This window comes from Mirounga angustirostris, unplaced genomic scaffold (genome assembly GCF_029215605.1).
Source record: "Mirounga angustirostris isolate CCGP_5_RB_7025 unplaced genomic scaffold, mMirAng1.0.hap1 SCAF_6, whole genome shotgun sequence".
Lineage (NCBI taxonomy): Eukaryota > Metazoa > Chordata > Mammalia > Carnivora > Phocidae > Mirounga > Mirounga angustirostris.
This window is the reverse complement of record NW_026991714.1, coordinates 86408014-86435617: the sequence shown is the minus strand read 5'-3', so window position 1 is coordinate 86435617 and position 27604 is coordinate 86408014. Positions and strand designations below refer to the sequence as shown.

At 41.6% G+C, this 27604-nt stretch overlaps 1 pseudogene; it reads right to left on the bottom strand.

The window, feature by feature from the left end:
- Positions 1–1122: 1122 nt before the first annotated feature.
- Positions 1123–13542, bottom strand: LOC123847044 (large ribosomal subunit protein uL11-like; annotated as a pseudogene).
- Between the last annotated feature and the right edge of the window lie 14062 nt (positions 13543–27604).

Genomic DNA, 27604 nt, shown 5'->3' with positions numbered 1-27604 from the left:
AACACTAATGTTGAAGTGCCCTGGGTTATGATGAGCAACTCAATTATCAGAAAACCATTAGTTTCTAACATTTGTTCTAATTACTAAAGCAGAAGAGCGAGCGGACAGAGTTTAGAAAATTTTCAACAAGACTTAAACAAGAAAGATTTTCCACTTTATTCTAACCAGGGTGACAAGATACCACTTTCCCATAACATTGGAAGTAGTTGGTATTTTTCAGAGATATCATTTGGTTCTTTATAGAAGGCTAAAGTTGGAGGTCCATAAAAATGATGATCAACTTTTTTTGTGTGCCTCTATATGCCAGGAACTGGGCTAAATGGACAGTGTCTCATTTAGTCCTCCAAACAAGCCCTGTGAGGTCAGTATTACTCACTGTTCTCACTCTAAGAGTGGCAAAGCTGACGCTTCAAGAGGTGAGCTCAGTTTTCCAAGTTCATACAGCTCATGTATGATGGAATCAGGACTCAAACTCAGTCTAATACCAGGTTGGACCCTTAATGGCAGCTACCATAGTTTTTTGACTGTCACCTGCTCTCCTCCCTCCGTCCCGCCCGCCCCCCCCCCCCCCCGCCACTCCCATCTCATTCCCATCTAGGGATAATCAGCAATACCTAAAGCACAGTGGCTGTGCATGAAGGGTAGCTACTGGGTTTAATTATTTATATCCAGGGAGGAAGGGCCACCTCATACATTCTGCTTCAGCTCTTTCCCCTGCCCAGGAAAGTATCCATCCTTCAAACCATCAGTATTAATTGTTCAGGGATGAATTAAGCTGCAGGGGTCATGTACAGTTTACTACGTCATCCATATTTTTTTCCAGAATACCTGAGTACCATTCACTTGGAGATAAGAAGAAATGATGGGAGGGATGTTTGTTTTTTTTTTCTTTTTGACAAAGAATTTTATTCTTATGAAGAGTTCTATGCATATGCAGCCTACAAAAGGCCAAGAACTTTAGGTGTCTTCTCTGAGCTAGTCCCATCCAGGGCATCAATCTGTCACCCAGAAGGAACTTGTTACCCAAATAGCTACTACTTCACAGGTTCTGCCACCCTGGCCCACCATCTGACCACAAAGGAGCTAGCTCCCCCAAGGAAGAGGCCACATCAAAAGGTCCACTGGTTGTCAAATGATCCTTTATTGAAACATTTTCCTTTGTAGTTAACTAGCTGGGCATTCCACTGCACCACTGTTGATGTCATCTATGATGTCATGAGGGTGGCGGCCGTCAACATTGCAGCCCACAGCCTGGGCAGTCCCCAGGATTTCTTTAATGGTTCCAGAGAGTTCTCTGGCTAAAGATTGGTGTCGCATCTGTCGGGCAATATTGACAATCTCATCAAAAGTGATATTTCCACTGTGCTTAATGTTTTTCTGCTTCTTTCTGTCTCTTGTGGTTCCTTGAGGGCTTTGATAATCAGGGCAGAGGCAGAAGGTACCACTTCAAACTGGGCCTGTCTGTTCTGAATGGTCAGTTTCACCGTAATCCTTAGGCCCTTCCAATCACCGGTTGCCTTGGCGATGTCATCACCAACCTTTTTTGGAGACAGACCCAGCGGGCCGATCTTCGGGGCCAGGGCAGACGTGCCACCGACTTCGCCACCGGTGCACCTCAGGTACACCTAAGGCGTGCGGGCTGCAAAGCCACCACAGGTCGTCCGGTCCTCCCTCCCCATTTACCGATGGGAGGGATGTTAAGGGGGACTCCCAGAAATGTTTCTGGACCCATCATGATCACTATCCTTTATGTTACTCTTGGAGTCATCTTATTGGTTCTTGAAATGTATGCATTTGCCCTAGGATGACTTGGCCCCTCATAATAATCAAAAGCTCCCAGGATGGGTCAACATGTTATTTCATTTGCTATGATTCTGCAGGTTGAATGTGTTTATCAGCCATTTCCTGAGAATGCTATATGGCGCGGGAGTAGGGGGATAACTAGTGGACAGAAACGTATCAGGCGAGGGGGAGTCTGTGCCATTCATGTGAAGGAGAAGGTCATTCTCCTTGGTGATGGGAATTTTCCTTCTGTTCTCAGACTACTGCCCAGCCCAGACCCATGGGGTGCCTCCTCCTTTGGGAGATAGGACTCTTGCTAAATCCTCTTTTGGGGGCCAAAAAGAAAGACTAATCAAGACTTCCCTTCTTTACATCTTCCAGCTTTGTCTCTCTGGCCAAAGACACTCAACCCCCACTCCCCCGTTTGGGCTGCCAGACTGTGGCAAAAGGCCACATGCTGGGTGTATAACCTCAGGCATGGTGATTGGACTTCACTGAACTTTAATTGTAACATCTGAAGGGGAGGTGTTGTGAGGATTAATTAAGACAATGTTAAATTGTTATCATGAAGTTGAGGAAAATCTCCTGATGGAAATGTGTTCCATCTTACCAAAATAAAGGGCAAAACAGCATTTTATATAATATTTTAATTTTATATGCATAGGTGTAAACATAGAATTCAATGTATACACATAAATATAATATATAAACACATTTGACATATATTTATATTTATCCTAGGATGCAGCACTACCCTCCTGAGCAGTGCAAGAGGGGTGGGTTTTTACAGAGAATCACCAAACAGCTTGACCCAATTGAAAGGCCAGCCTTGCACTGCTTTTTAAGAGAAAGCCTTGAGTTGGGAGGAGTTTGAAAAGCACTGAGAAGAACCAGTCAATTAATATTGAAAAAACACTATCCAACCACAGCTATAAACCAATTAGACATATTTCTTTAATTTTGGCTTTAGTCTCCAAAGCCTAAAGGTCCCTGGGGAAAGGGAGCAGAGGGAGAGACAGGGCCAGCTTCACTATGGGCCAGCTTTGCAGGTGCGCTCAGCCCTGCCTGCAGAGGGACAGCCCCCCCCCCCTCCGCAGGCTTTGCTCCCAGAAGGCCCCGCCCCCGGGGGGGCCCCAATCCCATAAGGCCCTGCCCTCAAGAGCCCCACCCCCAGGAGGCCCCACCCTCAGAAGGGTCCCAGGGTGAATTTAACTGTTTGGTAATTCTTCAGTTTTATTTTTGAGCTTGTGTTTTGTGAGTGAAGTGGATGGGACAGTGGAGCACGTGCATGAGCGGAGGAGACAGCCCACTATGCGTATGCACCGTTCCTTGCCTCCTCATTTTCATATACTGCTCACCCTGCGTAGTGAGCACAGCATTAAAGTGGACACCCGGTGCCTGGGGTTCAGCAAGACCAGCTGAGCACGTGACATCTATGACGGAGTCCACAAGAGCACGCTGTGCCTACCGACCAGAGCTTGCTTTGAGACCCGGCAGAAGGCAGTGGGCTCTTGTGAACAGCCCAGAACCCTGTCCTATCCTTTCTCACTCATGTTACCTCCCTGTGTTAGCCAAGCCTTATAAGCGGTGACTTAGAAGGGAAGGGAAAGAAAGGCAGCCCACTGGTCCTGGTCCTTTCAAGTTCCTTACTCATCAGTAAGCCCAGGGCGGGAGGGTCAGTGGAACATGCGTGTGTCACCAGCTGAGGTGAAGACGGCTGAGCTGGTCTGGTGCAAGATTTCCATCGTTCTGATAAGAATAGGGCACAGAGGCAGGCACCAGCTATAGAGTCCATGTGTGAATTATTTAACACTGGCATTGCACCATACAAGGATGAATGGCAAAATTCATGCTCATAATTACATTTCAAAATTTTTATTTACTTAGAAAGACATTAAATGCAAATAGAAAATAGCAGCCATGACATATCAGAAGAGAGGCCATGGAGGAAATGAGCTTTCTATTTTAATACCTTTAACAGCACTTTGTCCATGCTTTTGAACAAAGGGCCCTATATCTTCATTTTGCACCAGGCCTGCAAGTTATGTGGCCAGCCCTGGGAACAGCTGTGCAGTGTCTCATTGACGAAGTGGGGTGAATGTCATGAGCCTCCTGCCCTGACACAGTAGCATCCCACAAACCCCTCAGGCTGAAACAGAACTTTAGGATAAAGTTCACGGGAGGTCCTCAAATTTCTGAATCATAGGTAGTCTGTGTGGGGTGCCATAAACAAAATATCAACATCTGGGTGTCTTAGGCAACATACATTTTATTTTCTCACAGTTCTGGATGCTGGAAATCCAGGACCAAGGTGTCAGTAGGGTTTGAGTCTTCAAAGGCCTCTCCCCTTGGCTTGCAGATAGCTGTCTTCTCCACTGTGTCTTCAGATGATTGCCCTTCGGTGTGTATTGTCTGTGTCCTAATCTCCTCTTCCTGTAAGTACACCAGTCATATTGGATTAGGGCCCACCACCAATGAGCTCATTTTCCCTCAATCACCTCTTTAAAAATCCTGTCTCTGGATACTGTCACATTCTGAGGTGCTGGGTGTTAGGACTTCAACATAGGAATTTGGGGCCGCCGACTGAGCCCATAACAATAGTCAAAACTGGATCCAAAACAGAAATTTAGACCCATTTAAAAATGCTAAAAGTATATTTGTTTTTGTGCACCTTAGTTGGTAGCCTGAGATGTATTTGCAACCTTCAAGGGAAACATCCTTTGGAATGATCAAAGAGAGCTTCTATGTAATTCCACACATCCACAATTAAAACAAAGCCCTGAGCTTTCTAATCTGGAATTTGGCCATTTTGTGCTCAGTGGCAACCAAAACCTGCCCAGAGCTTTTCTTTTGTTTTGGCAGAAAAGTACCAGGCAGAGGACTTGAACCTTTAGACATCTTGCTGATGTTTATTTTAATCAAACTCTACTGAGTTGTCCAAACCTAATTAAGTTTTTGGCTCCGTAGAGGAGAGATGATGTTCATTACATGTCATTGGCCACAATGGGCCTTTTTAATTATTGTTAGTGTTTGTGTTATTTTTCAGTATAAGAGACAAGCTTTATCTTAGTTTGGGTGGCTGTAACAAAAGCACCATAGACTGGGTGCTTTAAACAAGAGAGATTTATTTCTCATAGTTCTGGAGGCTGGGAAGTCTAAGATCAAGGCACTGGCAGATTCCATGTCTGTTCGAGGGCCCACTTCCTGGGTCACAGATGACCATCTTCTCCCTATAACCTGTTTCCTTCCATTCCTTCTGGGCATGATTAGACCCCCTTTACAAGGTGGAGGAGGTGAGGGATCTCTGTGGGGTCTCTTTTATGAAGACACTAATCTCACCCATGAGGGCTCCACCCTCATGACCTAAGCATCTCCCAAAGACCCCATTTCCTAGTAATGTCACCTTGGGCATTACGTTTTCAACATATGAATTCTGGAGGGATACATTCTGTCTACAGCAGGCTTCACTGAGCATCTTCTATGGCCAAGGCACTATTTTTTGGCAAAATTAATCATTTCCTACACATCCTTTGAAGCGAGAGTATTTCTGCACTTTGTCTTCCTTTAGAACTTTTCCCCAGGGAGGATCCTAAAAAGTTCAGAAAAGATTCAGAGGAAACCTGCTGGTTAGCTCATTCTTCACAGTAGAGCAGAATTCATTTTGAAGCGGGTTAATCTTGGACATCCAGGCAAAGAGACCTTGCTTGAGAGTCATCTCAAATGATCAGTTTTGTTAGTACGAGTAATGGTAACCATAGTGTCAATGGAACAACTTTTTATGAAGGGCCTACTATATGCCAGGTACCACGGAGCACCTGAGTCGAATGATCTCGTGATCCTTACAACAGCCCACTGAGGGTCACACTATTTTCTCCTCCATGTTATGGATGAGCACTAAGTCTTTTTTTTTTTTTTAAAGATTTTATTTTTTTATTTATTTGAGAGAGAGAGAATGAGAGACAGAGAGCATGAGAGGGAGGAGGGTCAGAGGGAGAAGCAGACCCCCTGCTGAGCAGGGAGCCCGATGCGGGACTCGATCCCGGGACTCCAGGACCATGACCTGAGCCGAAGGCAGTCGCTTAACCAACTGAGCCACCCAGGCGCCCCTGGATGAGCACTAAGTCTTGGCGAGAAGTCACACAACTCTCCCAAAGCCATATTGCTACTGAGGGGCCCGCTGGGATGCTCGCCCACTTTGGTTCCAGAGCCTATGATTGCAGATGTGGGCTGCACTGGCTGTTCAGTACCAAGGACTCCTCATGGAGGTGACACAGCAAACCCATGCAAGACACCCTTTTCCCTAAGGTAATCCCAGTACAGCCTGCAGTGACGGCCCGAGTTAAGGATTCGCGCTAGGTGCTGCACAGGGCATATTTCAGGGAGCAGATGTGGTGGTAAAGGGGGCCTAAGGATGCCCAGGAGGAATGGAAGGAAACAGGACTTGGGGAAATATCTAGGTCCCTGGAGCAGTGATCTTCAAACTTTTATTATCGTGTGCCTCTCTTTCACCAAAAAAAAAGTTATGAGGACATACCACCGATGTAAGCAAATTTTTGATAAATTATAGACTCTACTACTGTACTAAATTATTATGTGCATTAGAAATGATATGCAAAAGGTAAATATTTAAATGGATGACATGAAATACAAATAAAACTTCTAATATCCCTACCCCTTACGGGACTATTTCTCAAACTCACTTTGGAGAAGACTTTTTAAAGATTTATTTATTTGTTGAGAGAGAGACAGAGACAGAGACAGAGAGCACAAGTGCACGTGTGAGTGGGGGGAGGGGCAGAGAGAGAGGGAGAGAAGCAGACTCCCCACTGAGCACAGAGCCCTTATTAGGGCTCAATCCCATGACCCTGAAGTCATGACCTGAGCCAAAATCATGAGTCAGACGCTCAACCAACTGAGCCACCCAGGTGCCCTGGAGAGACTTTTTAAAAGAGAGATAGGACACTTTGATTTGTACCACTAATTCCTAAGATTAATCTCCAAAGTGGGAAGATAGAGATAGTTTTTAAAAACATCCACAGTAACTATTTATTTATTTATTTTTATTTATTTATTTTTTTTTCACAGTAACTATTTAAAAAGACAGGAGCCGTCAGTTAATGCTCTGCTGATCTGTGATGCATCCGTCCGAGTCTGAATGTACAACTCTAGGACCAGACCTCTCACCCCAGACTCCCCAACCCAAAGCTTTAAAAATAGATTTCACTTAAAACTGATATCATCGCAAAATTCTTTTAGCTATTAGTGCTCCCAAAATCAAAGCCAATGTTTGCAGTCTCCTTCCAGGTTAACAATACTGATAAACCAAACTTTAGGGAAAAATACTGAACTTTACTGGGAGGATGAAACAGAATCATAGCATATGGCAACAAAATTAGTTTTAGAGAGCTGTCCGTCACCCAGAGGGCTTAAGGTAGAGAAAAAACCAAAAGGATGTAGTGACCCAAAAATTGTCCGAGTTGTGTAATTTGACCCAGGAACTTCTGGGTGGAGAGGAGAGCATTGTGTGGGGGCAGAGCAAGAGGGAATGAGAAGTCCATACACGTGTGTGAACAGCTCTTCTCCCATCTCCTGTGGGGGAAGAAGAGATTGGATTTACTCCAGTAAGCATGGTGATGAGTTGGTGAGGTAGGTTAAGGAAAAAATATATATATTATATATATATTATTAATTTGTTGACTCCAAAGAGGCAATTTATTGCTTATTATGACAATTTTTTGATAGATGACATAAATCTGCCTTCTTCGCTAGGAAAATCAGTACGTTATACCAATTTTCTGAAAGATGGAAATGAAGTACCTCCTTCCAGCAGGGTCATACCCTATTGTACTGGTTTTGCAATAGAGCCCAACTTTTATAGAATGTACATGTTCCTCAATATAGAAGACATTTGCTCATGTTCATGGGAGAACATTCCCAAACTTGGTCCAGGTTGTGGATGCCTTCACTATTATTGGCAAGGCATAACAAAGAGTTTTTCTATAAATGATATGTGGTCATGGAAGGAATCAGCACTGCAATTTGTGGCTGATTTCAAAGGCTCTAAGAGGTGGTGGATGCCCAGGCAAAGCTTTGACTCTTGCAGAGGAAGCAGGCTTAGAAGAGATAGCGAAAAAGAAGTTAGAGAAATCCCCAAAATCTCCTGCTGTGAGATTATTGGCCATTGAGCTTGAGAAAGACTATGGTGAAGACCTGAAAGAGCATCAAATCAAACCCCTGGATACTGGAGGTTGAAATTGACATAAGCAGCACTGTCCCTGTTCTTGACCCGAGGCCATAGGATGACAAGCTTTGCTTTTTAGAAGTGGCCTTATGTCTCTGTAGCACCCTATAAAGAAATTTATAAAAATAAATGCTAAGAGTGTAAGCAGAGCTCTCCTTGACAATTTCCTCATCCTGTAATGTCACCTACCTTCTCTGAAGATTTATCAGGAGCCAGGCTTCTTAAGTTTTGTCAGCTCCGAGTGTCCACCTCCCTTGGTGAGTAGCACTGCAGGAAATTGCCTTTATTACAAACTTCTATCTGCATTTTCTCTATTAGATTCATTTGTTGATGTCTGTTATTTGCTGTGCTGTATTGCAAATGTACTATTGCATGCAAAGTCTACATGCTGTTGAATACAGAGCAGGCATATTGATAGGTGATCAGGAAACAATGTTGTAAACAATTTATATCCCCTGAGTTTGTTACTTACCTGTTGGCATTGCACTGTGTTCTGGTTAGGTCTTAGTAAGTTGTTTGGGATTTTCTGTTGACATATAATGTATAATAAATTTTCCCATTGAAAATAATGAGACAAAGGACTATTTTTGTTGTTATTCAGAGCAGCGGAGTTTCAAGAATGGATTAACTAATGTTAAGTGGGAAATGTCTGTGTATTGTTCTGCTTTGATTATGCAACAAAAATACGTTGGATAAAGGAAAGACCTTTTCACCCAAACAATTTCTAAAATAAACTGCTTCTAGACAAAGAGCTGCTTTTCTGGTTCATATACCAATTGTATCTTTTTTTTTAAATTTATTTATTGAGAGAGAGAATGATAGAGAGAGAGCATGAGATGGGGGGAGAGTCAGAGGGAGAAGCAGACTCCCCGATGAGCAGGGAGCCTGATGTGGGACTTGATCCCGGGACTCCAGGATCACGACCCGAGCCGAAGGCAGTCGCTTAAACAACTGAGCCACCCAGGCGCCCCCAGTTGTATCTTAAAATGGAAAACGAGACACTACTGATATTAGAGACTAGCTAAATTTGATCTTTTGAAGTTGATTTGTTGATCATATCTTCTGAGATTTGTTTGCTGAAAACAGAACGGCATTTTGAGTTTCCAATGTATATGTGCTTTCATAGTGTCACAATCATTTTAAAAGCTAGTATTCATTGATCATTAATAAGCCACAAAATATTACACAGAAATAAGTTGGGAGTTACTGCAAAATGGTCCACTAGTTGAGCTATAGCAGTTACTTTCAATGATATGGGGCTTTAGTTGGTGTATAAATTACCTACCTGTTACGTACATATTACTTCACATGATACTTATTACTTTAAATTTTTATTACATATTACTTTGAATGTTTACAAATTCTAAGTCAAAACACTTACAAAGTGTGCAAAATACAAATACTAAATTTAGTAAAAAATAATTTGGGCCAAGAATACAACTGCTGCAAATGTGCATAGAAAACGCAGTAGATTAAAGGAAGTTACTTAAAACACATTTAGGACATTTTATATTCCCCCTTCTATGCCTTGTTATTTTGTATTTTGAAACAATCACAAACTTAGATAACGAGGAGCTTTATTTTCCTAAACCATTTGAGAGTTCATTAATAACGTGAGTGCTCTATCACTCCTGCACACTTTACTGTGGATTTCCTACAAATGAGAATATTCTCCCACATAACCACATTGCAAGCATCAAAATCAGGAAATTTACGTGGATATATAACTATCATTTCATCCATAAACTCCCTTCACATTCCGGCAGTTGTCCCAATAATCTATGATGAATGCATGCATTTGCAGTCTGTCTTAGTCTCCTTCAGTCTGAAACAATGTTTCAGTCATTTCTTGACCTTCGTAAACTTGGCACTTTCGAAGATTACAGACCAGTTATGTTCTGGAGTGTTCCTCAGTTTTGGTTGGTCTGATGTTTCCTCATGATTAGATCCAGGTTATGTCTCTTGACAGAAATAACACAGAAGTGACTCTGTTCTCATTGCATCCTAGGTGGCATAAGATTTTGGTTTATCCCATCATTGATGATGTTAATTTTGATCACCTGGTTAAGGTAGACTGTTCCAGTGTTTGCTGTGAAGTTATACTTTTCCCTTTCAAAATTCAGAAGTGTTTAGTGGGGTGGAATTTTAACACTATTTAAATTTACCACCCCTCATCAAACTTTTGATTTATTATTTATTTTAATATTTGTATGGACATACATTTTCCTATTTTTAAATGAATTATAATCTGTTACCATCATTATTTATTGTGATGATTATGTTGTCTCCAGTCTGACCAGTAGGGGCCCCTTCAAACTGACTTCTGTGTCCTTTTGACAAGTACTCATCATTCTTTGAACACTTCAATATAACAAGATGTTCCAAGTTTATCTTGTATTTTCCTACCCAGCCCTAGAATCAGTTAACTTCTCTTGGTTCTTTTAAGTGGAAAAGGGAATTTAGAAGCCAAGATCTGAACCCTAGGTGTGCTCATTGCCACTGAGATGTCATTGTTTCCAAGCAAGTTAGTGAGCAGTATTAAATATATGTATGTGTATGTGCACACACATATGTTTGTGAGCATACTTATACACATTTCCATCTGTGTTTACTTCTATGTATCTATATATTTTGGGCTTGAGTTCATACAATTATTTTCAATCCCAATCCAATATACAGGTCTGATTCTAGCTCTTTTCCCCCTTCCATATTTGTAACTTACTCCAAATGTAAGAAACCTGGCTCCCATTATCCTTAATATACTTACACAATTTGACTAGTTCCCCTGTATGTACCCAAACTTTCACCTCCCCTGCCAGATTCCCACCTCACCTCACACTGACTCAGATTCTTTGTGCTACACTGCCCCCACTCATACAGTCTCCTGTTCAGACTCTGATGACCAGCTGGGCTTCCCCTCTGTGGGGATTCCCTCTTTATCCCATGCAGGCTCTGACTCCCAGCACTGGGCTGCCTCTCCAACCCCACCCCATGTGGGTACCCTCCTCACCTCACTCCGGTCAGAGGCTCCATGCCAGGCTGAGGTGACAGAGGAACACTCTTTTCACTCTATTTGGGCTCTGACACTTCACATCAGGTTCCGCACATTCTTTAAACTTGGTGAGAAATGATACAGAAAAAAAATCTTTTGAACTACGGGCATTTTGTATACTATCCAAAAACTATGTAACTATTTTCAACTTCAATGAAATGTTGGAGTGTATTGAAAACACATTTACCAAACATAAATTTGAAATTTTATTGGATACACAGTTGATAGGTTGAATTGATATCTTCATCCTATGAAGAGTTCATTACATACTTTTGTTTTAGAAATTCTTAATGTTTAATAAAGATATAAATTCTAGATTTTAACCAAAGGTAAACTTAAAAAAATCCACTTTTAGATAACATGAACAAGTGGAAAAACATTTCATGCTCATGGATTAGAAGATCAAATATGGTTAAAATTTCCATACTACCCAAAGCAATACACAGATTTAACACATTCCCTATCAAAACACCAATAGCATTTTTTACAGAACTACAACAAACAATCCTAAAATTTGTATGGAACCACAAAAGCCCCTGAAGAGCCAAAGCAATCTTGAAAAAGAAAAACATCACAACTCCAGACTTCAAGTTATATTACAAAACCATAGTCAAAACAGTATGGTACTGGTGCAAAATAGACACATAGATCAATGGAATAGAATAAAGAGCCCAGAAATAAACCCATGATTATATGGTCAATCAATCCTCAACAAAGGAGGTAAGAATATGCAATGGGGAAAAGACAATCTCTTCAACAAAGGATGTTGGGAAAACTGGACAGCTACATACCATAAACAAAAATATACTCAAAGTGGATTAAAGACCTAAATGTGAGACCTGAAACCACAAAAATCTTAGAAGAGAGCACAGGCAGTAATGTTTCTGACATTGGCTGTAACAACATTTTTCTAGATATGTCTCCTGAGGCAAGGAAAACAAAAGCAAAAATAAACTATTGGGACTATATCAAAATAAAGAGCCCTGCACAGCGAAGAAAATGATCAACAAAATGAAAAGACAACTTACTGAATGGGAGAAGATATTTGCAAATGACATATCTGATAAAGGGTTAGTATCCAAAATATATAAAGAACTTATACAACTCAACACACAAAAAAACCCAAATAATCCAATTAAAAATGGGCAGAAGACATGAACAGACATTTCTCCAAAGAAGACAGGCAGATGGCCAATAGACACCTGGAAAGAGGCTCAACATCACTCATCCTCAGGGAAATGTAAATCAAAACCACAATAAGATGTCATCTCACACCTGCCAGAATGGCTAAAATCAAAAACATAAGAAACAGCAAGTGTTGGTGAGGATGTGGAGCAATAGGAACCCTCATGCACTGTTGGTGGGAAAGCAAACTGGTGCAGCCACTGTGGAAAACAGCATGGACTTTCCTCAAAAATTAAAAATAGAACTACCCTACAATCCAGCAATTGCACCACTGGGTATTTACCCAAAGAAAACAAAAACACTAATTCAAAGAGATACATGCACCCCTATGTTTATAGCAGCATTATTTACAATAGCTAAATTAATGGAAACAGCTCAAGTGTCCATCAGCTAATAAATGGATAAAGAAGATGTGGTAGATATAGATATAGATATAGATATAGATATAGATATAGATATATACCATGTGGTGTGTGTGTGTATACATAGGTATATATTATATATGTGTATGTGTGTATATGTGTATGTACACACATACACATATATATAATGGAATATTACTCAGCCATAAAAAAGAATGAAATCTACCATTTGCAACAACATGGGTGGAGCTAGAGAGTTTAATGCTAAGTGAAATATGTCAGTCAGAGAAAGACAAATACATATGATTTCATTCATATGTGGAATTTAAAAAACAGAACAATGAATAAAGGGGGGAATAAAAGAGAGACAACCCCCCTCCCCAAAAAAACACAAAAAAACAAAACCGAGACTCTTAAATATAGTGAACAATCTAATGGTTACCAGACCAGTGCGGGGAGTGGGGGTGGGGGGGGAGGGCGGGGGCGGGGAATGAAACAGGTGCAGGGGATTAAGAGCACATTTATCATGATGAGCACTGAGTAATGTATGGAAGTGTTGAATCACTATATTGTACACCTGAAAGTAAGATAACACTGTATGTTAACTACACTGGAATTAAAATAAAGTTTTTTAAATATTAAAAAATTAAAAACCCACTTTAAAATTTATTTGCTCGGGACTAATTTGGCATAACATTTTATGTAAAATTAATATCATTAGCAAAGAGTTATAAGAACTAAAATTAAATGTCCATAATGATTCCAAAAGCATCGAAGGGATTCAGAAGTGTTTTGAAGAAAAACACAGCCAATATTTATAAAATAAATATTATTGGTGCTAAACAAATTGCAGAGTCTCTTACACTGATGCCAATTTCTCTCATGTAGGAAATATGAGAGAAAGGATAACGAAAATCCATATCGTCTCTGAATCCCAAGACCATCCCAACTATAATACAAAATTCATTTGAAAATTTCTTTTTTTAAATTATTTATTTATTTATTTATTTTAAGATTTTATTTATTTATTTGAGAGAGAGAGAATGAGAGAGAAAGCATGAGGGGGGGGAGGGTCAGAGAGAGAAGCAGACTCCCCACCGAGCAGGGAGCGCGATGCGGGACTCGATCCTGGGACTCCAGGATCATGACCTGAGCCGAAGGCAGTCGCTTAACCAACTGAGCCACCCAGGTGCCCCTGATATAGTCTTTTTTAAAATTTTTTAAAAAAGATTTTATTTATTCATTTTTGAGAGAGAGAAAGAGCACAAGCAGGGGATGGGGAGGGGCAGAGGGAGAAGCAGATGACCTGCTGAGCAGGGAGCCCGAGCTGAAGACAGACACTTAACCTACTGAGACACCCAGGTGCCCCCCAAATTTTTTTCTTTTTTTTTAGAATTTAAATTCATTTTAATTAATATATAATGTATTATTGGTTTCAGAGCTACAGGCCTGTGATTCATCAGTCTCATATAATACCCAGTGCTCATTACATCACATGCCCTCCTTAATGTCCATCACCCAGTTACCCCATCCCTCCATCCCCCTCCCCTCCAGCAACCCTCAGTTTGTTTCCTATGATTAAGAGCCTCTTGTGGTTTGTCTCCCTCTCTGGTTTCATCTTGTCTTAATTTTTTCCTCTCTTCCCCTATGATCCTCTGTTTTGTTTCTTAAATTCCACATATCAGTGAGATCATATGATAATTGTCTTTCTCTGATTGACTTATTTTGCTTAGCATAATACCCTCTAGTTCCATCCACGTCATTGCAAATGGCAAGATTTCATATTTTTTTGATGGCTGCATAATATTATATATATATATATACACACACACCACATCTTCTTTATCCATTCATCTGTCAATGGACATCTTGGCTCTTTCCACAGTTTCGCTATTGTGGACATTGCTGCTATAAACATCGGGGTGCACGGACCCCTTCGGATCACTACATTTGTATCTTTGGGGTAAATACCCAGTAGTGCAATTGCTGGATCATAGGGTAGCTCTATTTTCAACTTTTTGAGGAACCTCCATACTGTTTTCCAGAGTGGCTGCACCAGCTTGCATTCCCACCAACAGTGTAGGAGGGTTCCCCTTTCTCCGCATCCCCGCCAACATCTGTCATTTCCTGACTTGTTAATTTTAGCCATTCTGACTGGTGTGAGGTGGTATCTCTTTGAGGTTTTGATTTGGATTTCCCTGATGCCATGTGATGTTGAGCACTTTTTCATGTGTCTGTTGTCCATTTGGATGTCTTCTTTGCCAAAAATCTCTTTTTAAAATATTCCTTATAACAATATCATTTTTCAAAGGCAGGTTTAGGGGCACCTGGGTGGCTCAGTCGGTTAAGTGTCTGACTCTTGATTTTGGCTCAGGTCCTGATCTCAGGATCTTGAGATTGAGCCCTGCCTCAGGCTCCGTGCTCAGCAGAGAGTCTGCTTGTCCCTCTTCCTCTGTTCCTCCCCCTGTTCCTGCACACGCACGCTCTCTCTCTCTCAAATTAAAAAAAGAAGAAGAAGACAGGTTTAGATACTCAGCATCATGAACTTCTCAGTGATTTAGATGCCACGTATCTGAGAATTATAATGAGCATGTAGTACTTTACGGTATAATTTATAAAAGAAATAGAGCGAACCTAGATGAGCAATGTGGTATCACTGGTATAACATCAACATAGAAGGAGCTACAAGCCTCGGGCTACTTTTTGAAATCCAGTGTGTCATCTGTTAGTGTCTTTTAATGTATTTGCAACTGTAGTTTATCGGACGCCTTTCTGCATACTTCTGTAGCTCTCAGGATATATTTAACTTTGCCAATGTAGTTTCTCAGGATTCGAACTTATTTTCAAAGACGTAAGGACTAAAATACCACAAGTAAGGCAGTCAAATCTAGCCACGATTTTTACAGAAAGCAAGACACTGGGACAGCTAAGCCACGGAACTAGCGTGGCAATATCGCCACGAAAGCAATGTGCTGAGGTGCAGTTATTTTATAGTCTAGAGACCTTGAGCTTCTAATTATTTGTGATTAAGTTTTCCATGTCCTCTAGTTTTATAGTTAATAATTAAATTTGCAAAATTTCTACAGATTGGTGTTATGTTCGTAATTATTATTATTGAGAAACAGTAATTTAGTAATTCTGGCATTTTACTTATGGAAGGGACGTTCTCCTCAGTTCCTGCAGGGTGTCATGGGAGTCCATACGAGCCTTGTGTCCTGGGCGAGCCCTGCCAGTTTTCCTTCGCAGGAGAGGGGGAAGCCCCTGCCAAACCTCTTACAGCCTTTAGGTCAGGAGAGACTGTTTTTGACCCCCTTGTCTCAGCCTTCCTCAGGTTAGAGAGGCTTCTGTCACCCAACTTAGCCTAGGAAAACACTACTCATCCCTGGGTCATGGATTTATGTGCTTCCCTTGGGCTCCTTCCAGACTTTTCCACCAGTGTGGGGGCCCTGGTCTCCGCTCCCAAGGACCCTATTCTTAGTTAGCAATTCCTTAAATGTGCTGCAGCTCAGGGCTATGGCCTCTGTGGCTATGTCTTCTCCATAGAGGGTTGCCTGGTTAGAAGTGGGTTTCAGATGCGAGTCCTACTTATGCTAGAACGTTATTTGTGGCTTATGTGAAATTCAGATTTAACGAGGCATCCTTTTGTTGTTGTTGCTGCCGGTTTGTTGGCAAATCTGGAAACCCTCTTTTCCAGGGCAGAGCGGAGTATATGGATAGTAGTGAGGCTTTGGAAATTCTGGGTAAGCCTGCTAGATTCTGAGAGAGGCGACCTGGCCAATGGGCTGAAAAGATACAGGGCAACAATAAAGTAGCTGTCCCATGGCTGTTAACAATAGCCCTCCTTTAGGCATTAACCACGTTTAAATTAGTTTGGAAGATCCCCACCTGTTCTCTCCAGGCCTCAGTGTCTTCATATGTAAAATCAGGAGGTTGGGACACTGAATCCTTGAGAAGCCGTGAAAGGGGTGGACCGCTCTCTCCAAAAACATGCATATGCCTAAAAATTAGGTGCAGTTTCAGAGAGTCACAGCCCCTGCTTGAAGCCTTTCCTTGGCCCTCAGTCAGGGCGCCACAGACCAGATCTCTACGGACCCTTCCAGCAGGAAGAGGTCGTCATTCTGGGGCGCTCATCCTGCTTAAGGAATAAGAAAACAATGAGCGAAAGTAGAAAACCATGAAACACCTTGCATGTACCATCTTGGAACGTTTGTGTCAGATGACATCAAAAGATTTTACGAACGTGAACCTGTTGGTTCCTACATCTCTGCTCACCTGGTGGGTCCTGAGTGGTTCTGTATTTGCTGTTTGTAAGGGGAAACCGAATCATAGGAGAAAACAAAGACTTTTCAGGATGGCAGAAGAATTCTCTAGGCGTCCTATCTTCTTGGACCCCTCTTTTCCATCTCTTTGGAAGGGAGAGGAGACCTGAGAAAAGGTGAGATTCTCTGGTATAGTGGGTGCAGAAGTATCCGGGCAAAACAACCTGGGGGGACCAGTATGACCAACATGAGATACCCAAAGCAGTACTGAAGCCTGGAGAAAATACTAACTGGGGATTATGAGAAGGAGAGAGCAAGGTTTTAGGAGATTGTGATAAAATTAATTACACTCAGCAATAGCTGCCGTCTGTGGAGCACTTACTCTGAAGGCAGCATGCCAGGAACTTTATTCTTTCTTCCTTCAATCCCCAGGACAACCCTGTGAGGTGGCATCCCCACTTTATAGAAAAGGAAATCAGGCTCAGAAAGAAAAACTTGCCCAGGGCCACAGAGGCTTCATAACATTCATCTTAATCCACAAAATACCCCATTGGCACTGACGGGATGGGGAGAGAGTAAGGTCCCACGTCTCTATTCCTTATTCCAATGAAGTCCCAGGATGCCAGTCTACAAGGAAACCTGAAGGTAGAAGGCAGATCTTGGGGCTTTGGCTGGCCAAGTGTCTTGGGACTGCTGATTTAGCTGGACGGGGACGCCAGCGGTCAAAACTGGGAAGGGGTGAGTTTAGCATTAGCTATTTCTCGTTGGTTCCAGATGTGTGCAACTGTTCCCAGGCTCCGATCAAGTCTAATGGTGGAGAGCAAATAAAGCAGACAGTGTTGCAGTTCCGGGTGGATAGAAACCCTCCGGGAGATGGACAGGGATTTCCCAGTGCAGGGAGGGTCACAGTCTCAGAGGGTGGAGCTGTTTTGGTTTGTCGCTTTTATATGCTCTCAGAAGCCAGGTTGTCAGGACACCTCCTGCCAGCCTGGGGGCCCCCAGATTCTGAACTGTCCCAGGTCTTCCCACCTCATAGATTCTGCAGGTTCTCAGATGTGGGCTTGAAGTCCTCAGATCTGCCTGCCACCCCAACCTCCCAGAGCCCCGGGGCTCTCATGGCAAGTCCTGCGGGGGGTGGGGTGTGTTCTCACCTGCTCCCCTGGCTGTCATGGTGGCCCTCAGGGAAATGGATGAAGGGAGCCACATCAAAGATGTAACGATCACACAGGATCCAAGGAGCATACTTCACAGTGACAGAAATCATTACACGGGTCAATAATGCAAAATCAACCAATAATTACTCTTATTTTACACATTAATAAGATGATAGCACCAACCAAATTCATAACCTTTAGTAGACATTTACTTTGAGCATCAAAATGACAGTTGTGAAAGGCTTTTGTCAATGAGCCCCTTCTATCACGTCACTGCCTTAAAAAAAAAAAAGATCTGAAGTTTAGGGAATACACGGCAGAAATGACATTTAACCTTGCCAGTATCTCAATTGATTGCATTTGACCCAGTTTTGCTTCGTGTCAAGGTCAAAAGCACTTGCGGTCTTATGGACTGAATTTTTCAATTTCCAAAAAGGCAGAGGCATGCCCAGAAAATTGCCAGTGGGCATAAAAGTTAGCCAAAACCTGGAACTGGTTGGAGTACAGCGATCAGGGTAAAGAATTGTCTTTTGTTTTTAATAGCAAGACAGAGGATTAACTTGTCAGTGCACTTATCTGTGCCCGTTACTAAGATGCTGAGGATACTATATATACCTTGTCTTGCTTCATCCTGACAAAAATTCTAGCAGGCGAGCACTGTGTTCTTCATAGTACATGTGAGTGAACAGAGGCTAAGACATTTTTTTTTTTCCTCATGATTAGATTATTTTATTTTCTGACGAATTACCAAAAAGCTCAGTAACAATGTTTTTTTTTTTTTTGATATGTTGGTATTTATTACTTTTTAAAATTGTACAAAGAGCGCATAAACGTGAGTTAAAAAACACAAGGGAAATGTTGGATGTTACAAAAGAAATACAAAAGAAATCTGAGACATGAAACAAAAAATTCCAAACTGCGAATCAAATAAAAAGATATTTTGCTTGCTAAAAAAGTGTTATTCCAATATATTCCTAAGTCTTTTGATCGGGGATACAGCACAAGACTTTGCTCCAACTATTCATGAACAGATCAGACTCAGTCTCACTAACACAGGATGGATCATCACATTATCTTACCAGCCACAGGCAGGTCCTAAATGTACGTGATCTGGTACAATGTCTATGAGGTATTACAATAAGTAAATTCTTTATTAGCCATTCATTAAAGTCAGCAGTGGATGTCACCTTCAACTTGCAATAGGAAGACCCAGCTCTGGTCCTTTTTCTTCCCTCCAGTGACTTTCAATGATGGATTTTCACATTTAACCAAAGTAGTACTCATAGTTCCAAAAGTGGTTTTTCACTGTCCTGTTTTTCTTCAGCTTCTTCTTTAGATCCTGCTTCAGATTCAGGTGGAGAATAAAACTGACCATCTGAAAGACCACCAGGTATAAGTGCCGCCCTCTCTGAAGCATCCTGAACTACTCCCAGCTAGTAAATGGGCTTCTATTTCACCAGATCCCACTGCTTTCCAAGAGGAGGAAAAAAACCTTTTTTGACTAATATTTTAAAAACGAGTTTTTAAAAACTTGAGGTATAATTTACACCCATAAAATATACATATGCCTCTTAAGTGATCCATTTGATTCATTTTGACCCTTGTTTACATTTCTGTAACCACCACTCAGAACTAAATTGAGAACAACACTTCTGTAACTCCAGAAAGTTCCCTCGGACCCCTGCCAGTCAATGCCCGTACTCCCCATTTACTATCAGATTAGGTTTGCCTGTTCTTTAAAGTCATATAAAATGAAATAATACATTCCATTATCTATCTGCGTCTTTTTGTGTCTGGCATCTTTCACATAACATAAGGGTTTGAGATTCATGCATATTGTTTTTTCTTAAAAGATTTATTTATTTATTTGACACACAGAGAGAGAATGAGCACATGAGTGTGGGGAGGGGTAGAGGAAGAGAGAGAAGCAGGCTCCCCACTGAGCAGGGAGCCCAGATGCGGGGCTCCATCCCAGGACCCTGAGATCATGACCTGAGCCGAAGGCAGACGGTTAACAGACTGAGCCACCCAGGCGCCCTGCATATTGCTTTTTATATCAGTGGTTTGTTTCTCTCCATTGCCGAGTGCTAGCTAGTTCATTTAAGGGATATATCATAGTTTATCCATTCTTCTGTTGATGGACATTTGGGTTGTTCTCAGTTTCTCGCTGTTAGGAATAAGGTTGCTATGAACACTTTTTTTTCTAACTTATTTATTTTTTACTGAAGTATAATTAACATACAACCTTATATCAGTTTCAAGGGTATAGCAGAGTGATTCGACAACCCTCTACATTACTCAGTGCTCACTGTGATAAGTGTGGTCACCATCTGTCACCACACAGCATTATTACAGTATTTTTGACTATATTCCCTAAGCTGTACTTTTCATCTCTGTGGCTTATTTATTTTATAAGTGAAAGTTTGTACCTCTTAATCCTCTTTATTTCTCCCGCCCCCTCATCTATGTCTCCCTGGCAATCACTAGTATGTTCTCTGTATCTAAAAGTCTGTTTGTGTTTGTTTGTTGAGTCCATATACAAGTGACATCATCTGGTATTCGTCTTTCTCTGTCTGACTTATTTGTTATGGACACTCTTACACGGGACTTCTGGGGGACGGGGACATATATTTTCATTCCTTTTAGGTAAATGCCTAGGAGTAGAATTACCAGGACATAGGGTAGATGCTTGTTTAACTTTTCAAAGAATGCCAACACATCTCCGGAATGTTGTACTCTTGGTTAAATACTAAGGCTCATTGAACAAATATTGACTGAGTACTAATAAAATGAAACAGAAGTCTCTGCTCATGGGACAGCTAGTTGAGAAGAACACAGTGGACAAAGAAGTTAAATATAAAATGTCAAATACGGATGAGTGCTGTAGAGAAAAATAAAGATCCAAGGAGGGAGGAAGAGGCATCTGGCTTGGGCAAGATTCACATTAGCTGTTGTCACTGGAAAAAAAAAAAGCAAAAAACAAAAGAAGCAAAAACTGAATTCTGTTTCTTCTATGACCCGGAAGTCAGCTCATTGGATTTTGCAACCGGGAGGTGGTTTGGTGACCTTGACAAGAAGAGTTCCAGTGAATCATAAGACCTCTTAGTTAGCTGTGAGTCATTCTTGTCCGTGGACCAGAGAAACAGCTTTAAACCATCGTAGGTGAGCTTTGGGCTCTGGAGTCGGGCAGTCTGGGCTCAACTCCTGGCTTGGTCACTTGCTGAGTGCCCTTGGGCAAGTTATTACTTTCTCTAAGTCTCAATTTTCTTATTTGCGAATAAAGACAATGATAAGAGCCCTAACTTCATAGGCCATAAGGTCAAAAGAGATAATGCTTTGGTAAATTGCTTGGACGCAAAGACTGAAACAGGAGAAACAGTCAATTAACGTTGGTTGTCATCATTTTAAAGAGGAGGCCTTTTTCTTTCTTACACGACCTAGTTGAGCATTTGATCCTCATGTCCTATTTTTCTCCAAGATGTCTGCCTATTCCCTGAAATTTGCATTCTTGTGGTCACGTCTGGCTTTGAATTGCTGCTTTGAGATCACTTGTGTTCTTCCTCCTAGAACTCTCTTCTCCACACTGACCCAGGGTGGAATTCAGCCTGCCTTCCTTGATTTCCAACCCCGCCCCCACCATTCTTCATTTCACAAAAAGCAATAAAGTATAGCAGACATAATGGATGGATGGGAAGGTGAAGAAGGTGTCAGTCTATGTGAGAGCACCCAGAAGTCCTTGAAATGGCCCCAAACACCATGAAATAGAATATTCCACACAAGAGTCTAGTCCTTCTGACACCAAACCATACTGCTCAGTTATCCTCTGGTGTTTTCCTCTATATTTCTCTTCTCCTCTCTGTTCTCAGCATTCCCCACACCCTAAAATTCCTCTCCAGAGCCGTTCAATTGCCTCCTTTGTTTTCTTGCTTTCTGAAAGCCCTGCTCTCAGAGTCCAATCTCTGCCACCGAGCTTCTTATCAACAAAGACTCCTTCCTTTTCAGGAGAAAATTTTACAGCAGTTGTACTTGATAAACAACATTTGACAGATGATGTCTCTTTTGTCCCCATTATCCTCATGTGTGAGAGGAGATGTCTAATTTTGGATAGGGATTGGCATTTCCCCAGTCTGTCTGAGAGCATGTGTTTTCTCAGAAGAGGTGATATCTCAGAGGCTTGACTTGGTTTTCTGACCAGTGGAAGAGAGATTTGCGGGTCTGTGGGGCCCTGCTTGTGACTTTGTCTCTCTTCTCTTTGTCTTGCAGGAATGAACTTCAGGGAGTGGTGCGGGCCTGGGGTGCTAAGAGCCTTGCCAGCTCGGGGGAGTTTTCTCTGACTTGCAGAAAGCTGGCTTCAACCCTGAACTGTGTTCTTGGGCTCTCAGCTTGTTTTTTGCATGTTTTTTTCATTAAAGAAGTCTTCGGGGTTTTCTTTATGCCTTTTAGCAAACTATATTCTGTTCCTTTGGTATTTTGCATTTGGAATTATGCCTTGAATTGCAGCTTAATTGTTCTTCTTTTACTTTACTTCTCTGTAATTGCCAAGCTTTCTAATTTTATTTTCTTTTAAAAATACCTTTTAAAAATCCTCTTTCCTTACCACACATACACACACACACAATTTAGGTATAAATCTAACAGAATATGTACAGGATCTATATGAGGAAAACTACAAAGCTCTGATGAAAGAAGTCAAAGAAGAGCTAAATTAATGGAGAGAGACCCCATGTACATGGATTGGAAGACTCAACAGTGTCAGACGTCAGTTCTTCCCAAGTTAATCAATAAATTCAATATAATCTCAATCAAAATCCCGGCAAGTTATTTTGTGGATACTGACAAACTAACTCTAAAGTTTCAGATTGATATGGGAAGGCAAAGACCCAGAATAACCAACACAAAATTGAACAAAGTTGGAGGACTAATGCTATCTGGCTTTAAGACTTAATATAAACTATAGCAATCAAGACAATATGGTACTGATGAAAGAATAGACAAATAGATCCATGGAGGAGAATAAAAAGCCCAGAAGTAGAGCCACACATAGTCAACTGATCTTTGACAAAGGAACAAAGACAATCCAGTGGAGAAAGGATAATCTTTTCAATGAATACTGCTGGGACAGCTGGACATGTCTGTGCAAGTAAATGAATATAGACACAAATCTCAGACTTTTCACAGAAATTAACTCAAACTGGATCTTAGACCTAAGTGTAAAATGCAAAACTATTCAACTCACAAAAGATAACAGGAGAAAATCTAGTTGACCTTGGGGTTGGCAATGGCTTATTAGTTAAAAAAACAGTGAAGGAAAAAATTGATAAGTTGTGCTTCATTAAAATTAAAAGCTTCTGCTCTGTGAAAGACACTGTTTAACAAATGAAAGACAAGCTACAGAGTAGGAGAAAATATTTGCAAAACACATATCTGAAAAGGAATAGTCTCCAAAATATACAAACTCAACAAGAAAATAAACAACCCAACTTAAAAATAAGCAGAAGATCTCAACTTCAAAAGATCTGAGCTTCATAGTGATGGCATATAATGCACATGAAAAGATGCTTCACATCATATGTCATCAGGTAATTGCAAATTAAAATGACAATGACATACCACTACATACCTGCATACCAAGTTCTGGCAAGGATGCAGATCAACAGAATTTCTCATTCACGCCAGTAGGAATTCAAAACAGTACAGCCACTTTGGAAGATGGCTTGGCAGTTTCTCCCAAAACAAAACATACACTTATCTTATGATCCAGCAATTGTGCTCCTTGGTATTTACCCACTGAAGCTGAAAACTTATGTCTGAACAAAAACCATAGCAGGTACCACACAGGGAGTGAACCCTAGTGGATTTCAGTTTATAATAATGTATCAGTGTTGGCTCATCAGTTGTAACAAATGTACCACACTAACACAAGAGGTTAGTAATAGGGGAAACCCGTGTTGGGGTAGGGCATGTTATGAGGGAATATGTGGGAATTTCCGCTTTCTGATCCATTTTTCTATAAACCTAAAATTGTCCTCTATATTTGTTTCTTTTTTTTTTAAGATTTTATTTTTATTTATTTGAGAGAGAGAGAATGAGAGACAGAGAGCATGAGAGGGAGGAGGGTCAGAGGGAGAAGCAGACTCCCTGCTGAGCAGGGAGCCCGATGCGGGACTTGATCCCGGGACTCCAGGATCGTGACCTGAGCCGAAGGCAGTCGCTTAACCAACTGAGCCACCCAGGCGCCCCTCTATATTTGTTTCTTAGGGCAGTTGGTTTACTGGGTGGCTTAAAGCAACAGAAATTTATTGTGTCACGATTCTGAAGGCTGGAAGTCCAAAATGAAGGTGTTGGTAGGGCCTTACTCGTCTAAGACTCTGGGGAGGCTCTTTCCTTGCCTCGTCCTAGCTTCTGGGAAATCCTGCTGGAAAGCTAGCTGTTCTTAGTGTTCTTAGCTTACACCTGCACCAATAAAACCTCTGCCTCCACCATCACATCCCTGGTCCCTATCACCTTCTCTCTGCACATGTGATGTTTGGGTCCCAAGTTCCCCTTTTTATAAGGACACTGGTCACATTGGATAATGCCCTCAACTTAATTCTGTTTCCAAATAAGGTCACATTCACAGGTACAGGGGCCTTCTACATATCTTTTTGGGGGACACAATGCAAACCATAACGTGCCCTAAAAAATAAAATGTGTTAATTTTTAAAAATCTTCTTTCCTTCTCTGGATAGAAGGAAGATAGGGAGAGACAGGGAGAAGTAACTCTCCTGGCTTTGGCTTAATTCTCTGGCATAGATATTTGACTAGTAATACTTATAGATCCCAAGACCTGATGGTATTAATAATATGATTTTATATCATTCTTAGTATTCTATTGAAGGAGAGGGAAAATAGTTAAGTCAAGAGAAAAATGACCTAATTCTTCTTTTGTATGACACCTAAAAAATGAAAAATGCCCCCAAATATCAGCTATAATGGGTATCAATGTCTAGAAAGCAGCAAATAAAATTTGTAGGTTTTTTAAAAAGATTTTATTTACTTATTTGAGAGAGAAAGAGAACATGAAGGGGGAGGGACAGAGAGTGAGGGAGAAGCAGACTCCTCGCTGAGCAGGGAACCCCATGTGGGGCTCCACCCCAGGACTCTGGGGTCACAATGTGAGCCGAAGGCAGACGCTTAACCAACTGAGCCACTCAGGCGCCCCAAAACTTGTAGAGTTTTTAAGACGATTCCTTATGTTTATGGCATTTGGGCAAATAAGTCAGGATTGGGGGAAGAGAGGAGCCCAGTTTGTGATTGTGTATATTATTGCAGGGTACACTGGCTGGTTAGTATTAATAAGAACATGCCTCACAAGTCAGACATGTCCCTCTGTTCCAAGCCGTGAGCTGTGATCTGGGTCCCAGCCCTCTCTCTAATCTCATCAGATGAAGCAGAGTCTCCAGGACAACACAAATCTGTCTGTGCTAGAGATAAGTGGCCACTGGCTGCTCAGTATCCACTCCCCACCTCTTCCTAACTAGCCTAACCCCACTTTTCTTTGATACAATGTGCCTAGTTAAAACCAGCCATCTCTCCTAACTCCCTTGTAGCGAGGGGTTCCAGGAGACCTAATTCTGCTTGAGTCAGGGTTGGAAGTCCCTGAAAAGGGCTGCTCTTCCCAAACTGGAGAAAAGCTCTCCAGAATTCTTCCTCCCTGGTTGTGGATACGCCATCTGGAAGTCTGGCAGCCATCTCTTGACCATGACTAAGCAACTCTCACTCGCAGGAGAGTGGAGCAGAGAGAGAGAAGAAATCCGGGACACGATGGCCTCGTGGGGCAGCTGTTGCCCACCCCCCTTTTTCTCCTCCTTGCTTTCTCTTGCAATTTTATTCCTTGAAGAAACTAGATCGTTTGGCCTTTAGGATTTGCCACATTTGGGATTTTGCTAAGTGCATCTCTGTGCTAACGGTATGTTCTTCTCTCCTTGTTTCCTATAAATTGATAGCTCTAAAGACCTTCTCTGATTCAACTTTGATTCTTGGGCAGGATGGAAGGAATTACTCCACTAACACTTCCATCATGAGACACATAGTATCTGCTTATCTGTCTCTATGCAATGTTAATAGCCACTGATGATCATTTCGGGTTCCAAATATATGATATCTAATTTTATTATTCTTTCATTTATAAGCAGTGATAAAGGGAAAGTTTTTCTCATCAACTATTTGGTTAGTCTGAGGAATAGGCCATACAAAAAAGATAATTTAAATTCTTGATTCTTTTTCATTATTCATTACTTTTTTAAAAAAGATTTTATTTATTTGAGAGAGAAAACACGAGCAGGGACAAAGAGAGGGGAGGGAGAAGAGGGGGTAGACTCCCCTCTGAATGGGAAGCCCAATTGGGGCTTGATCCCAGGACCCTGGGCTCATGACCTGAGCCCAAGGCAGACTCTTAACAGACTGAGCCACCCAGGCACCCCTATTCATTACTTTTCAAGCTAAGGGGTTGGTTTCCTACTATATTTAAAGGCAACCAATTAAGAGATTTTTAAAAAGATTTATTTATTTTAGAGAGAGGACAAAAATGCATGTGAGTGGAGGGAGGGGCAGAGGGAAAGGGAGAATTTCAAGCAGACTCCCTGCTGAGCACGGAAGCCCACACGGGGCTGAATCTCATGACCCTGAGATCATGAACTGAGCTGAAATCAAGAGTCAGCTGCTTAATCGACTGAGCCACCCAGACACCCCCAATTAAGAGATTTTTATTTTTTATTATTTATTTATTTATTTTATTATGTTATGTTAATCACCATACATTATGTCATTAGTTTTTTTTTTTAAAGATTTTATTTATTTATTTGAGAGAGAGAGAATGAGAGAGAGCAAGCACATGAGAGGGGGGAGGGTCAGAGGGAGAAGCAGACTCCCCGCCGAGCAGGGAGCCCGATGCGGGACTCGATCCAGGGACTCCAGGATCATGACCTGAGCCAAAGGCAGTCGCCCAACCAACTGAGCCACCCAGGCGCCCACGTCATTAGTTTTTGATGTGGTCTTCCATGATTCATTGTTTGTGTATAACACCCAGTGCTCCATGTAGTATGTGCCCTCTTTCATACCCATCACCAGGCTAACCCAACCCACCCCCCTCCCGTCTAAAACCCTCAGTTTGTTTCTCAGAGTCCATAGTCTCTCATGGTTCGTCTCCCCCTCCAGTTCTCCCCCCCTTCATTTTTCCCTTCCTTCTCCTAATGTCCTCCATGCTATACCTTATGTTTCACAAATAAGTGAAACCATACGATAATTGACTTTCTCTGCTTGATTCATTTCACTTAGCATTATCTCCTCCAGTCCCATCCATGTTGATGTAAAAGTTGGGTATTCATCCTTTCTGAAGGCTGAGTAATATTCCATTGTATATATGGACCACATCTCCTTTATCCATTCATCTGTTGAAGGGCATCTCGGCTCTTTCCACAGTTTGGCTATTGCGGACATTGTTGCTCTGAACATTGGGGTGCATATGGCCCTTCTTTTCACTATATCTGTGTCTTTGGGGTAAATACCCAGTAGTGTAAATAATCAAGTCA